Here is a 14,456-nt window from a genome sequence, read left to right on the forward strand (position 1 = left end):
GTCTGCTCAGTTTTCCTTTTCCTGAGATTCTGTGTTGACGGTGGATGGGATGAAGATCTGCTCAGTTTTCCTTTGCCTGAGATTCTGTCGTGACGGTGGATGGGCTGAGGATCTGCTCGGTTTTCCTTTGCCTGAGATTGTTTGGTGATGGTGGATGGGCTGAAAGTCTGCTCAGTTTTTCTTTGCCTGAAATTCTGTAGTGACGGTGGATGGGCTGAGGATCTGCTCGGTTTTCCTTTGCCTGAGATTCTGTGGTGACGGTGGATGGGCTGAGGGTCAGCTCAGTTTTCCCTTGCCTGAGATTGTTTGGTGATGGTGGATGGGCTGGGGGTCTGCTCAGTTTTCTTTTGCCTGATATTCTGTGGTGATGGGGGATGGGCTTAGGTTCTGCTCCGTTTTTCTTTGCCTGATATTTTGTTGTGACGGTGGATGGGCTGTGGGTCTGCTCGGTTTTCCTTTTCCTGGGATTCTGTGGTGACGGTGGATGGGCTGAGGATCTGCTCGGTTTTCCTTTGCCTGAGATTGCTTGGTGATGGTGGATAGGCTGAGGGTCTGCTCAGTTTCCTTTGCCTGAGATTACCCACGCCTCAGCACTGGCTCCTCAGTTTCCTTAGAGCCACTGGAGTGGATTTCAGAAAAGCCATTAGAGAGGCTTGGCTGGGATACAAGCATTTGTTCCACCCACCACTCGCTGGAGCAGACACATTATGCGTTTCCTCCGCTTGTTGATACCCACAGGGCTCAGACTGTCTCTCCGAGAAGGAGTCTCTGAGTCTGAGGTCCCCGCGGGGAATATCCTTCCCCTGTGGGAGCAAAAACAGTTCTAAAGCCGGTGGAGGGGGCGGGGGAGACCACTCACAGCCAATAAGTCTATAATACAAGGCAAAGGCAGCGCTGGGCCGAGGTACCGCCATATTTTTAAATATGCATTGGTAGTGAAGCGGTGAACCTTCCAGGATGCTCCCACCGGCCTGCGATCTACTCCTTGTTCGGTCAGTGCCTGAGGCAGCCAGTCACCCTTTTATAAGTGAATGATCTGTTGTTAACAGTCGACGAGTCTGCACACTGCCTGATGCAGCATTGGTGGTGAGGCCTAATGCAGCTGATGGTGTTAGGGCCTAATGCAGCTGCAGGTGTCAGAGCCTAATCCAGCTGCAGGTGTCAGGGCCTAATGTAGGTGTAAGGCCTAATGCAGCTGCAGGTGTTAGGGCCTAATGCAGCTGATGGTGTTAGGGCCTAATGCAGCTGCAGATGTTAGGGCCTAATGCAGCTGATGGTGTTAGGGCCTAATGCAGCTGCAGGTGTTAGGGCCTAATGCAGCTGCTGGTGTTAGGGCCTAATGTAACTGCAGATGTTAGGGCCTAATGCAGCTGCAGGTGTTAGGGCCTAATGCAGCTGCAGATGTTAGGGCCTAATGCAGCTGCAGATGTTAGGGCCTAATGCAGCTGCTGGTGTTAGGGCCTAATGTAGGTGTAAGGCCTAATGCAGCTGATGGTGTTAGGGTCTAATGTTGCTGCAGGTGGTAGGGCCTAATGCAGCTGCAGGTGTTAGGGCCTAATGCAGCTGCAGGTGTTAGGGCCTAATGCAGCTGCAGGTGTTAGGGCCTAATGCAGTTGAGGTGTTAGGACCTAATGCAGCTGTAGGTGTTAGGGCCTAATGCAGCTGATGGTGTTAGGGCCTAATGCAGCTGATGGTGTTAGGGCCTAATGCAGCTGCAGGTGTTAGGGCCTAATGCAGGTGTAAGGCCTAATGCAGCTGATGGTGTTAGGGCCTAATGCAGCTGCAGGTGTTAGGGCCTAATGTAGGTGTTAGGGCCTAATGCAGCTGATGGTGTTAGGGCCTAATGCAGCTGATGGTGTTAGGGCCTAATGCAGCTGCAGGTGTTAGGGCCTAATGCAGGTGTAAGGCCTAATGCAGCTGATGGTGTTAGGGCCTAATGCAGCTGAAGGTGTTAGGGCCTAATGCAGCTGCAGGTGTTAGGTCCTAATGCAGTTGCAGGTGTTAGGACATAATGCAGCTGTAGGTGTTAGGGCCTAATGCAGCTGATGGTGTTAGGGCCTAATGCAGCTGCAGGTGTTAGGGCCTAATGCAGGTGTGAGGCCTAATGCAGCTGCAGGTGTTAGGGCCTAATGCAGCTGCAGGTGTAAGGCCCAATGCAGCTGTTGGTGTTAGGGCCTAATGTTGCTGCAGGTGTTGGGGCCTAATGCAGGAGTTAGGGACTAATGCAGCTGCAGGTGTTAGGGCCTAATGCAGCTGCTGGTGTTAGCGGCTAATGCAGCTGCAGGTGTAAGGCCTAACGCAGCTGATGGTGTTAGGGTCTAATGTTGCTGCTCGTGTTAGAGCCTAATGCAGCTGCTGGTGTTAGGGCCTAATGTTGCTGCTGGTGTTAGGGCCTAATGCAGCTTCTGGTGTTAGGGCCTAATGCAGGTGTAAGGCCTAATGCAGCTGCTGGTGTTAGGTCCTAATGTTTCTGCTGGTGTTAGGGCCTAATGTTGCTGCTGGTGTTAGGGCCTAATGCAGCTGCTGGTGTTATGGCCTAATGCAGCTTATGGTGTTAGGGCCTAATGCAGCTGTTGGTGTTAGGGCCTAATGCAGCTGCAGGTGTTAGGGCCTAATGCAGCTGCAGATGTAAGGCCTAATGCAGCTGATGGTGTTAGGGTCTAATGTTGCTGCTGCTGTTAGGGCCTAATGCAGCTGCTCGTGTTAGGGCCTAATGCAGGTGTAAGGCCTAATGCAGCTGATGGTGTTAGGGCCTAATGTTGCTGCTGGTGTTAGGGCCTAATGCAGCTGCTGGTGTTAGGGCCTACTGCAGCTGATGGTGTTGGGGCCTAATGTTGCTGCTGGTGTTAGGGCCTAATGCATGAGTTAGGGACTAATGCAGCTGCAGGTGTTAGGGCCTAATGCAGCTGTTGGTGTTAGGGCCTAATGTTGCTGCTGGTGTTAGGGCCTAATGTAGGAGTTAGGGACTAATGCAGCTGCCGGTGTTAGGGCCTAATGCAGCTGCTGGTATTAGCGGCTAATGCAGCTGCTGGTGTAATGGCCTAACACACCTGCTTGAGCAAGGCCTAATGCAGCTGCAGGTGTAAGGCCTAACGCAGCTGATGGTGTTGGGGTCTAATGTTGATGCTGGTGTTAGGGCCTAATGCAGCTGCTGGTGTTAGGGCCTAATGCAGGTGTAAGGCCTAATGCAGCTGCTGGTGTTAGGGCCTAATGTTGCTGCTGGTGTTAGGGCCTAATGCAGCTGCTGGTGTTAGGGCCTAATGCAGCTGATGGTGTTAGGGCCTAATGCAGCTGTTGGTGTTAGGGCCTAATGCAGCTGATGGTGTTAGGGCCTAATGCAGCTGTTGGTGTTAGGGCCTAATGCATCTGCTGGTGTTAGGGCCTAATGCAGGTGTTAGGGACGAATGCAGCTGCAGGTGTTAGGGCCTAATGCAGCTGCTGGTGTAATGGCCTAATGCAGCTGCTGGTGTTAGGGCCTAATGCAGCTGTTGGTGTTAGGGCCTAATGCAGCTGATGGTGTTAGGGCCTAATGCAGCTGTTGGTGTTAGGGCCTAATGCATCTGCTGGTGTTAGGGCCTAATGCAAGTGAAAGGGACGAATGCAGCTGCAGGTGTTAGGGCCTAATGCAGCTGCTGGTGTAATGGCCTAATGCAGCTGTTGGTGTTAGGGCCTAATGTTGCTGCAGGTGTTGGGGCCTAATGCAGGAGTTAGGGACTAATGCAGCTGCAGGTGTTAGGGCCTAATGCAGCTGCTGGTGTTAGCGGCTAATGCAGCTGCAGGTGTAAGGCCTAACGCAGCTGATGGTGTTAGGGTCTAATGTTGCTGCTGGTGTTAGAGCCTAATGCAGCTGCTGGTGTTAGGGCCTAATGTTGCTGCTGGTGTTAGGGCCTAATGCAGCTTCTGGTGTTAGGGCCTAATGCAGGTGTAAGGCCTAATGCAGCTGATGGTGTTAGGTCCTAATGTTTCTGCTGGTGTTAGGGCCTAATGTTGCTGCTGGTGTTAGGGCCTAATGCAGCTGCTGGTGTTATGGCCTAATGCAGCTTATGGTGTTAGGGCCTAATGCAGCTGTTGGTGTTAGGGCCTAATGCAGCTGCAGGTGTTAGGGCCTAATGCAGATGCAGGTGTAAGGCCTAATGCAGCTGATGGTGTTAGGGTCTAATGTTGCTGCTGCTGTTAGGGCCTAATGCAGCTGCTCGTGTTAGGGCCTAATGCAGGTGTAAGGCCTAATGCAGCTGATGGTGTTAGGGCCTAATGTTGCTGCTGGTGTTAGGGCCTAATGCAGCTGCTGGTGTTAGGGCCTACTGCAGCTGATGGTGTTGGGGCCTAATGTTGCTGCTGGTGTTAGGGCCTAATGTAGGAGTTAGGGACTAATGCAGCTGCCGGTGTTAGGGCCTAATGCAGCTGCTGGTATTAGCGGCTAATGCAGCTGCTGGTGTAATGGCCTAACACACCTGCTTGAGCAAGGCCTAATGCAGCTGCAGGTGTAAGGCCTAACGCAGCTGATGGTGTCGGGGTCTAATGTTGATGCTGGTGTTAGGGCCTAATGCAGCTGCTGGTGTTAGGGCCTAATGCAGGTGTAAGGCCTAATGCAGCTGCTGGTGTTAGGGCCTAATGTTGCTGCTGGTGTTAGGGCCTAATGCAGCTGCTGGTGTTAGGGCCTAATGCAGCTGATGGTGTTAGGGCCTAATGCAGCTGTTGGTGTTAGGGCCTAATGCAGCTGATGGTGTTAGGGCCTAATGCAGCTGTTGGTGTTAGGGCCTAATGCATCTGCTGGTGTTAGGGCCTAATGCAGGTGTTAGGGACGAATGCAGCTGCAGGTGTTAGGGCCTAATGCAGCTGCTGGTGTAATGGCCTAATGCAGCTGCTGGTGTTAGGGCCTAATGCAGCTGTTGGTGTTAGGGCCTAATGCAGCTGATGGTGTTAGGGCCTAATGCAGCTGTTGGTGTTAGGGCCTAATGCATCTGCTGGTGTTAGGGCCTAATGCAAGTGAAAGGGACGAATGCAGCTGCAGGTGTTAGGGCCTAATGCAGCTGCTGGTGTAATGGCCTAATGCAGCTGTTGGTGTTAGGGCCTAATGTTGCTGCAGGTGTTGGGGCCTAATGCAGGAGTTAGGGACTAATGCAGCTGCAGGTGTTAGGGCCTAATGCAGCTGCTGGTGTTAGCGGCTAATGCAGCTGCAGGTGTAAGGCCTAACGCAGCTGATGGTGTTAGGGTCTAATGTTGCTGCTGGTGTTAGAGCCTAATGCAGCTGCTGGTGTTAGGGCCTAATGTTGCTGCTGGTGTTAGGGCCTAATGCAGCTTCTGGTGTTAGGGCCTAATGCAGGTGTAAGGCCTAATGCAGCTGATGGTGTTAGGTCCTAATGTTTCTGCTGGTGTTAGGGCCTAATGTTGCTGCTGGTGTTAGGGCCTAATGCAGCTGCTGGTGTTATGGCCTAATGCAGCTTATGGTGTTAGGGCCTAATGCAGCTGTTGGTGTTAGGGCCTAATGCAGCTGCAGGTGTTAGGGCCTAATGCAGCTGCAGGTGTAAGGCCTAATGCAGCTGATGGTGTTAGGGTCTAATGTTGCTGCTGCTGTTAGGGCCTAATGCAGCTGCTCGTGTTAGGGCCTAATGCAGGTGTAAGGCCTAATGCAGCTGATGGTGTTAGGGCCTAATGTTTCTGCTGGTGTTAGGGCCTAATGCAGCTGCTGGTGTTAGGGCCTACTGCAGCTGATGGTGTTGGGGCCTAATGTTGCTGCTGGTGTTAGGGCCTAATGCATGAGTTAGGGACTAATGCAGCTGCAGGTGTTAGGGCCTAATGCAGCTGTTGGTGTTAGGGCCTAATGTTGCTGCTGGTGTTAGGGCCTAATGTAGGAGTTAGGGACTAATGCAGCTGCCGGTGTTAGGGCCTAATGCAGCTGCTGGTATTAGCGGCTAATGCAGCTGCTGGTGTAATGGCCTAACACACCTGCTTGAGCAAGGCCTAATGCAGCTGCAGGTGTAAGGCCTAACGCAGCTGATGGTGTTGGGGTCTAATGTTGATGCTGGTGTTAGGGCCTAATGCAGCTGCTGGTGTTAGGGCCTAATGCAGGTGTAAGGCCTAATGCAGCTGCTGGTGTTAGGGCCTAATGTTGCTGCTGGTGTTAGGGCCTAATGCAAGTGAAAGGGACGAATGCAGCTGCAGGTGTTAGGGCCTAATGCAGCTGCTGGTGTAATGGCCTAATGCAGCTGCTGGTGTAAGGCCTAATGCAGTTGCAGGTGTTCGGGCCTAATGCAGCTGCTGGTGTTAGGGCCTAATGCAGCTGTTGGTGTTAGGGCCTAATGCAGCTGATGGTGTTAGGGCCTAATGCAGCTGTTGGTGTTAGGGCCTAATGCATCTGCTGGTGTTAGGGCCTAATGCAGGTGTTAGGGCCTAATGCATCTGCTGGTGTTAGGGCCTAATGCAGGTGAAAGGGACAAATGCAGCTGCAGGTGTTAGGGCCTAATGCAGCTGCTGGTGTAATGGCCTAATGCAGCTGCTGGTGTAAGGCCTAATGCAGTTGCAGGTGTTCGGGCCTAATGCAGCTGCTGGTGTTAGGGCCTAATGTTGCTGCTGGTGTTAGGGCCGAATGCAGCTGCTGGTGTTAGGGCCGAATGCAGCTGCTGGTGTTAGGGCCTAATGCAGCTGATGGTGTTAGAGCCTAATGCAGCTGATGGTGTTAGGGCCTAATGTTGCGGCAGGTGTTAGGGCCAGTGCAGGTGTTAGGGACTAATGCAGCTGCAGGTGTTAGGGCCTAATGCAGCGGCTGGTGTTAGCGGCAAATGCAGCTGCTGGTGTAATGGCCTAATGCAGCTTCTGGTGTAAGGCCTAATGCAGCTGCAGGTGTTAGGGCCTAATGCAGCTGCTGGTGTAAGGCCGAATGCAGCTGCAGGTGTTAGGGCCAAGTGCAGCTGCAGGTGTTAGGGCCCGATGCAGCCCCTGGTATTCGGACCAGATGCAGCCACTAGTAGAAGGGCCCGATGCAACAACTCGTAGTAGGGTCCGATGTGGCCCGATGCAGCCACTGGTAGTAGGGCCTGACGCAGCCACTGGTAGTAGGGCCTGACACAGCCACAGGTAGTAGGGCCTGCCGCAGCCACTGGTAGTAGGGCCCGATGCAGCCACTGGTAGTAGGGCCTGACGCCGCCACTGGTAGTAGGGCCTGACGCAGCCACTGGTAGTAGGGCCTGACGCAGCCACTGGTAGTAGGGCACTATGCAGCCACTGGTAGTAGGGCCTGCCGCAGCCACTGGTAGTAGTTCCTGCTGCAGCCATTGGTAGTAGGGTCCGATGCAGCTACTGGTAGTAGGGCCCGACGCAGCCACTGGTAGTAGGGCCCGACGCAGCCACTGGTAGTAGGGCCTGACACAGCCACTGGTAGTAGGGCCCGATGCAGCCACTGGTAGTAGGGTCCGATGCAGCCACTGGTAGTAGGGCCTGATGCAGCCACTGGTAGTAGGGCCCGACACCGCCACTGGTAGAAGGGCCCGACGCAGCCACTGGTAGTAGTGCCTGATGCAGCCACTGGTAGTAGGGTCCGATGCAGCCACTGGTAGTAGGGCCTGCCGCAGCCACTGGTAGTAGGGTCCGATGCAGCCACTGGTAGTAGGGCCCGACGCAGCCACTGGTAATAGGGCCTGCCGCAGCCACTGGTAGTAGGGCCCGATGCAGCCACTGGTAGTAGGGCCTGACGCAGCCACTGGTAGTAGGGCCTGACGTAGCCACTGGTAGTAGAGTCCGATGCAGCCACTGGTAGTAGGGCCCGCCGCAGCCACTGTTAGTAGGGTCTGATGCAGCCACTGGTAGTGGGGCCCGCCGCAGCCACTGGTAGTAGGGTCCGATGCAGCCACTGGTAGTAGGGCCCGATGCAGCCACTGGTAGTAGGGTCCGCCGCAGCCACTGGTAGTAGGGCCTGACGCAGCCACTGGTAGTAGGGCCCGATGCAGCAACTGATAGTAGGGACTAACGCAGCCACTGGTAGTAGGGCCTGACGCAGCCACTGGTAGTAGGGCACGATGCAGCCACTGGTAGTAGGGCCTGCCGCAGCCACTGGTAGTAGGGCCTGACGCAGCCACTGGTAGTAGGGCCTGACACAGCCACTGGTAGTAGGGCCCGATGCAGCCACTGGTAGTAGGGTCCGATGCAGCCACTGGTAGTAGGGCCTGATGCAGCCACTGGTAGTAGGGCCCGACACAGCCACTGGTAGTAGGGCCAGATGCAGCCACTGGTAGCAGGGCCCGACGCAGCCACTGGTAGTAGGGCCCGATGCAGCCACTGGTAGTAGGGCCTGCCGCAGCCACTGGTAGTAGGGCCTGCCGCAGCCACTGGTAGTAGGGTCCGATGCAGCCACTGGTAGTAGGGCCCGACGCAGCCACTGGTAGTAGGGTCCGATGCAGCCACTGGTAGTAGGGCCTGACGCATCCATTGGTAGTAGGGCCTGACGTAGCCACTGGTAGTAGGGTCCGATGCAGCCACTGGTAGTAGGGCCCGTCGCAGCCACTGGTAGTAGGGTCCGATGCAGCCACTGGTAGTAGGGCCCGCCGCAGCCACTGGTAGTAGGGTCCGATGCAGCCACTGGTAGTAGGGCCCGATGCAGCCACTGGTAGTAGGGTCTGCCGCAGCCACTGGTAGTAGGGCCTGACGCAGCCACTGGTAGTAGGGCCCGATGCAGCAACTGGTAGCGGGGCCTGACACAGCCACTGGTAGTAGGGCCTGCCGCAGCCACTGGTAGTAGGGCCTGCCGCAGCCACTAGTAGTAGGGTCCGATGCAGCCACTGGTAGTAGGGTCCGATGCAGCCAGATGGACCAGATGCAGCCACTGGTAGTAGGGCCCACCGCAGCCACTGGTAGTAGGATCCGATGCAGCCACTGGTAGTAGGGCCCGATGCAGCCACTGGTAGTAGGGTCCGCCGCAGCCACTGGTAGTAGGGCCTGAAGCAGCCACTGGTAGTAGGGCCTGACGCAGCCACTGGTAGAAGGGCCCGGCGCAGCCACTGGTAGTAGGGTCCGATGCAGCCACTGATATTAGGGCCCGATGCAGCCACTGGTAGTAGGGTCCGCCGCAGCCACTGGTAGTAGGGCCTGAAGCAGCCACTGGTAGTAGGGCCTGACGCAGCCACTGGTAGTAGGGCCCGATGCAGCCACTGGTAGCAGGGCCTGACACAGCCACTGGTAGTAGGGCCCGCCGCAGCTACTGGTAGTAGGGTCCGATGCAGCCAGATGGACCAGATGCAGCCACTGGTGTTAGGGCCTGAAGCAGCCACGGGTATTAGGGGCTGCGCAGCCACCTCTGTTAGGGTCTGAGCAGACAGGGGGCGTTCGTTAGGGCCTGGTATAGACAATGATATAATGCATACAAACAAAAGGGGGTTTTCGTAGACAGGAAGCAATGGCGCTCAGCCTATATACACGTGTTATATTTGAAAGGAAACAATTAGGTATGGTGCTAACAGGGAGGGAAAGACCCTAAAACCCCTCAATCTGTGACGGAAAATCCCGAACACATAAACAACTGACAGTAATCCCGTGCACTCATACAATATTAAAATACACAATATAAGTGTGTCTTGAATTTGACATGGAAACACTCCAGCGTAGAAATCTTTAGTTTCTTTAATAGGTCATCACATGAAAAGCAAAACAGCCAGCCGACACGTGTTTCATCAGAGAAAACAATAATCTCTGACTCTTCAGGGCTATATCGCTGTATCCAAGATCAGTAACATCCAAAAAAAACGGAAATAATTCCAACCCACTGGGGTATGATAAATAAGTCCAACTGGAAGTGACTCGTACTGGCGTTTAGACCGTAATCATTATATGGAATAGATTGTTGGATAATACCTCAGCTCCACTTTGTTTACCGACAAGACTGTTGGTTGAATACTTCACTTTGCCGTCCTTATTTATCGATTTATCATACCCCACTGTGTTGGAATTATTTCCGTTTTTTTTGGATGTTACTGATCTTGGATACAGCGATATAGCCCTGAAGAGTCAGAGATTATTGTTTTCTCTGATGAAACACGTGTCGGCTGGCTGTTTTGCTTTTCATGTGATGACCTATTAAAGAAACTAAAGATTTCTACGCTGGAGTGTTTCCATGTCAAATTCAAGACACTTATATTGTGTATTTTAATATTGTGTGAGTGCACGGGATTACTGTCAGTAGATAATGATATAATGCCCAGTGCGGGCGCTGGCATCAGCCATGCCAAACACACCTGCCCTGTGGGTACAGATGCCACACCCAGGAGTTCAAAGGGTACAGGGATCACTGTGAACATGCTACAAGCTATTCTGGCACAAGTCTTTCCGGGGCAGCGTTCCAAATCCTCCAGACTCATGTTTTCGCTTGTTGCGGACAACTGTTTGTAACCACCGCCCAATCTGGAATAGCAGCCGGGAATATAGAAAGAAATGTCGAGGCGCTATTTTAACACGTCCAGCTCACAGCTGCGAGCAGAAAGCGGTCAGCAAACACGCTGCACACGTCAGTGAGCCCAACCCATGGCCAGCCTAGTCGTATCCAGCATTCAGTGATGAGGGCCTGAGCTCCCCTTGTTGGAATCTGAACCTGGGGGTGTGCGGGGGAGGGTGGAGGGGGGCTTGGAGGGGGCGGCGGCAGAGGACTTAGAGCTTCGGCTAAAAGTGGCCTTTGAAATGCCATCATGCACCCTTTGACCTTCGGTGACATACCTGGTTGACCTCTTGTTCTCCCTTTAGGGGCACAACAGCCTCCTACATGCTGTCGATGAGCTAGAGGAGGGACAAGGAGTCAGTGCTGGAAATGGAAAAACAGAAGTGCAGAGACTCTGTACCAGAGTACCTGCTTGTTTCTGAAAAGTGCTCCCCCATTAAAAAGTATTACGTCTCCCTTGAGAAGTGCGGGTACTCTCCTTGTCAAAAAATAAAAGTGCCGTTACTCCGTACCAGACAGTACCAGCCTATTTAACGCACTGCAAGAAGTGCAAACTACTGGATTGCACTTTAATTTCTGTTCCTGCCTCTGCCTTCATGAACAGCCAGAGTAAGAGTGACTGGAGTGTCAAAGGAGATGTTGGGGTACAAGGTGCTCCCCCAGACTATCTGTTTTCACGCCAAGAAGGAAGCTTTAAAGCACCGCAGCATATGCCTTGGACAGCCACAGAGACGAACTCGACGCGGTGCTTAGGTCCAATCTTTAGATGGCAAAATACAAAGGAGCTATGTGGGAAGAAGGGGATATCTGGCACCTATGGGTCCTTCTTGTTAACTCCTTCAACCCATTCACGCACCACACAAGTGCCAGAATAAAAACTGAAAAGCCTGGTTTGGAAGCTAGTCCTACTTGACATGCGACATGCCCCTGGACACCTCAATAAATGAATTATCCATTTTCAGATCTACATTGAGGTTTGAATTGACCCTCCAGCCTCATGTTCCCCCACCCCCCACAAAAAAATTAAAAATATATATATATATTTTCTCACACACACAGCAACTTCCGCGGCGTAATTAGAAGAGCACTCGCAGGTCCTTGGCTGCAGATTATTTAATCGGTGCACAGACCCCCCCGCACTGACAGACGTGTTTCGGCAATCTGCCTTTTTCGATGTTAGTTACCCCAAGTGTGTGACACATATTTAAAGTGATAAACGTGATTCGATTTGTTAAAAAAGAAACATCAAAACTAAAGAAGGCCTTGTGCAGTTACTGCCTGATACAGAATACACAGCGGCCATCTTAACACTTGTTCAAAAGTCAGTTCAGTCAATGCAAATTAATCAGTACGTAAAAATTCATATAACATTATATACAAATATATGTCAAAGAATTAAATCTGTATATACATCTATGTACACACTTTGTGATAGATTAATTATGAAGTACACACTTTCAGGAAAATTCCTAGATGTTACCCTCATCAACTCAGTCAATCCTTAAGAGAATAGTGGATTATGGCAGGGTTAAATACCCATCCTGCCTGGAAGATAATTTATCTTACCGCTAAATGATTTAAAAAAAAAAGGAAATGACATTATGACTTGAATAAAACCCAATTGGGTAAGGGAAACCACTATTCGTACTGTTAACTATACAAAATTGCGCCCTGGATGGACAAACCGAAATCAAATTCATGAACGAGACGAAATCTAAAAAAACAATTCATTTGGATATTAATAGGGGAATGGGAACTTACATTAAGTCCTATTGTATCTATGCATAGAGTAAATTTATTCCAGGGGGAAGGATAAGAAAGTGGCCTATATATATATATATATATATATATATATATATATATATATATATATATATATATATGGAAAGTACAGAAAGAGGGAATAATCACATCTCCAGATTAATCGAGATGTGACCACAGTTCCTCACCAATATTAAGGCCTAAGGGAACCCTAGTTTGAAGGTCAATTATGTGTTTAGATTCTAGGGCCCTCAATGCTCTTCTATCGCCACCTCTTTTATTCCTAACCACTTGATCAATACAAAAGAATTTCAGCAGTTTCGGATCAATTTTATGCATTAATTCAAAATGGTGAGCCATCGAATATGTCTGGTCTTTCTAAGTGATGGCCCGCATATGTTCCAGAATTCGTTTATTTGCTGGATGGATGGAACTGCCCACATATCTTTTTGGACAGGGGCATTCTAAATACATAAACAGTGTATTCTGAGTTGCAGCTCAACAGGCGATTGATCTTTCTAACCTTCTTTGTAGTAGTCCCACTCTCTGAGGTTTTATATTCCAATACTTTATGGCTTTGTTTACATGCCTTACAATTAAGGCATGGAAAGAAACCTCTTAGCATATTCGATGGTGGTCTTGATGGCTGGAAGTGACTGTGTACTAGTTGATCGCCTATTGATTTGCAATGTCTGTTTGTGATCAACGGATATTCTGGAATTACTTTTTTCAAAATTGAATCTGTTCTTAGGATATGCCAGTTTTTTTGATGATTTGCACTAATTTGGAAGATTTAACATTGTAGCGTGTAATCCTTCTCACTGGAGTAACAGTGGGTGTATTGGCAGAATGACTCCCTTTTGGTATTAGCAATTGTAATCTCTCTACTTTTTCTACTTTCTAGGTGGACATTTCACTCATAAAAAAACAATGAAATTCCCCCGTTATAGTTAGTTGAGATAACTATAACTCGCGCGCCCGCAATCCTCTGCTCATGACGTCACATATTACATCACTCATGACATGGTCAGTGGCATCACTCATGACATCACTGATGACATCAACCTTGTGATAAGAGTGGCGGTCGCGCGAGTTATAGTTATCTCAACTAACAATAACGGGGGAATTTCATTGTTTTTTTACGAGTGAAATGTCCACCTAACTATAACATGTGTGAAACCTATGGTTTTTTAAGTCAATTTGCAAGGTTTTTTAAAAGCTAATTCCTAACTATAACGTGTGTGAAACCTATGGTTTTTTCAGTGAATTTGTACGTTTTTTTAAATGCTAAGTTATGTATTTATTATTATATTTTTTATTTATGTATTTTACAATAAACTACGTCTTAAAAAAAATTATTAATTTTTTTTATGGTTTTTGACCCGCGATTTAAAAAAAAAAAAAAAAAATTCTGCCTTCGGGGTCCTTCAGGGACCCCCTGACAAAGGCTAGGGGGTCAGGAACTCTCTACTCTTCATGTTCGCCACCTTCCTTTTTCACTCTCGCACTCAAAACAAACAAAATGGCGGCCGACACCTCCTGATTTCGACCGATCCGAACGTTGACTGACATGTAACCACCAATCAGAATTACGCTCGCGCACGTTAGGGTGCGCGCTCCGTGCGCGCACTGTGCGCGGCTATAGATATTTATGTGCTTTTAACTCAATTTTCTCAGGAACTACTGAACAGATTGACTCCATATATGCAAAAGGCACTTCCCTGACCCGAGGACTACCTCTTTGCCAAATTTCAAGTAATTCTGTTCAGCCGTTCGGGCTGTATCTTCGACTAAAGGTCCTATGGGAAAATGCATGGGGAAAACGCGTTTTGGGACCCCCCTTTTTTCTCGGCCCCCGCTTGACGAATCCCCCCGAGACTTTCAGGGTAGGAGCTGAGCGGAGCGCCCCATTAGTTTTGAAAATTTCGCGAAGATTCAAAATAGAATTTTCAGATTTCCTATGGAGACACGGTCCTAACTATAACTATCTACTGGCGACCGCCAGTAGATAATATATGTGTGTGTTCAGCGTTTTTTGCTGTAGCAGTGAGAAAAATTTGCTATTGCAGCTAAAATGGGAAAACCCATTTTTTTACCTCCCATTTAAAATTTTTTCCTTACATAGAACTTCATTTAAATGAATCTGCTGGGCCAAAGGTGAATTCCCTAAGCGAGAGCCAAATTTGGTGCAGATCTGATTAATAGGGACCAAAGGCAAATAAAAAAAATGGCATTTCAATGGCAAGTGTGACTGAACTGTAAATTTTCAGTGGTGAAT

At 50.2% G+C, this 14,456-nt stretch overlaps 1 protein-coding gene across 3 annotated transcripts in view; it reads right to left on the minus strand.

Annotated features, from left to right (window-relative positions):
* PDE2A (phosphodiesterase 2A) overlaps positions 1–14,456 on the minus strand; it is a 1,179,840-nt gene that overhangs the window by 862,594 nt on the left and 302,790 nt on the right. The window lies entirely within an intron of this gene.

Source organism: Triturus cristatus, chromosome 8 (assembly GCF_964204655.1).
Source record: "Triturus cristatus chromosome 8, aTriCri1.1, whole genome shotgun sequence".
In the NCBI taxonomy this organism is placed as follows: domain Eukaryota; kingdom Metazoa; phylum Chordata; class Amphibia; order Caudata; family Salamandridae; genus Triturus; species Triturus cristatus.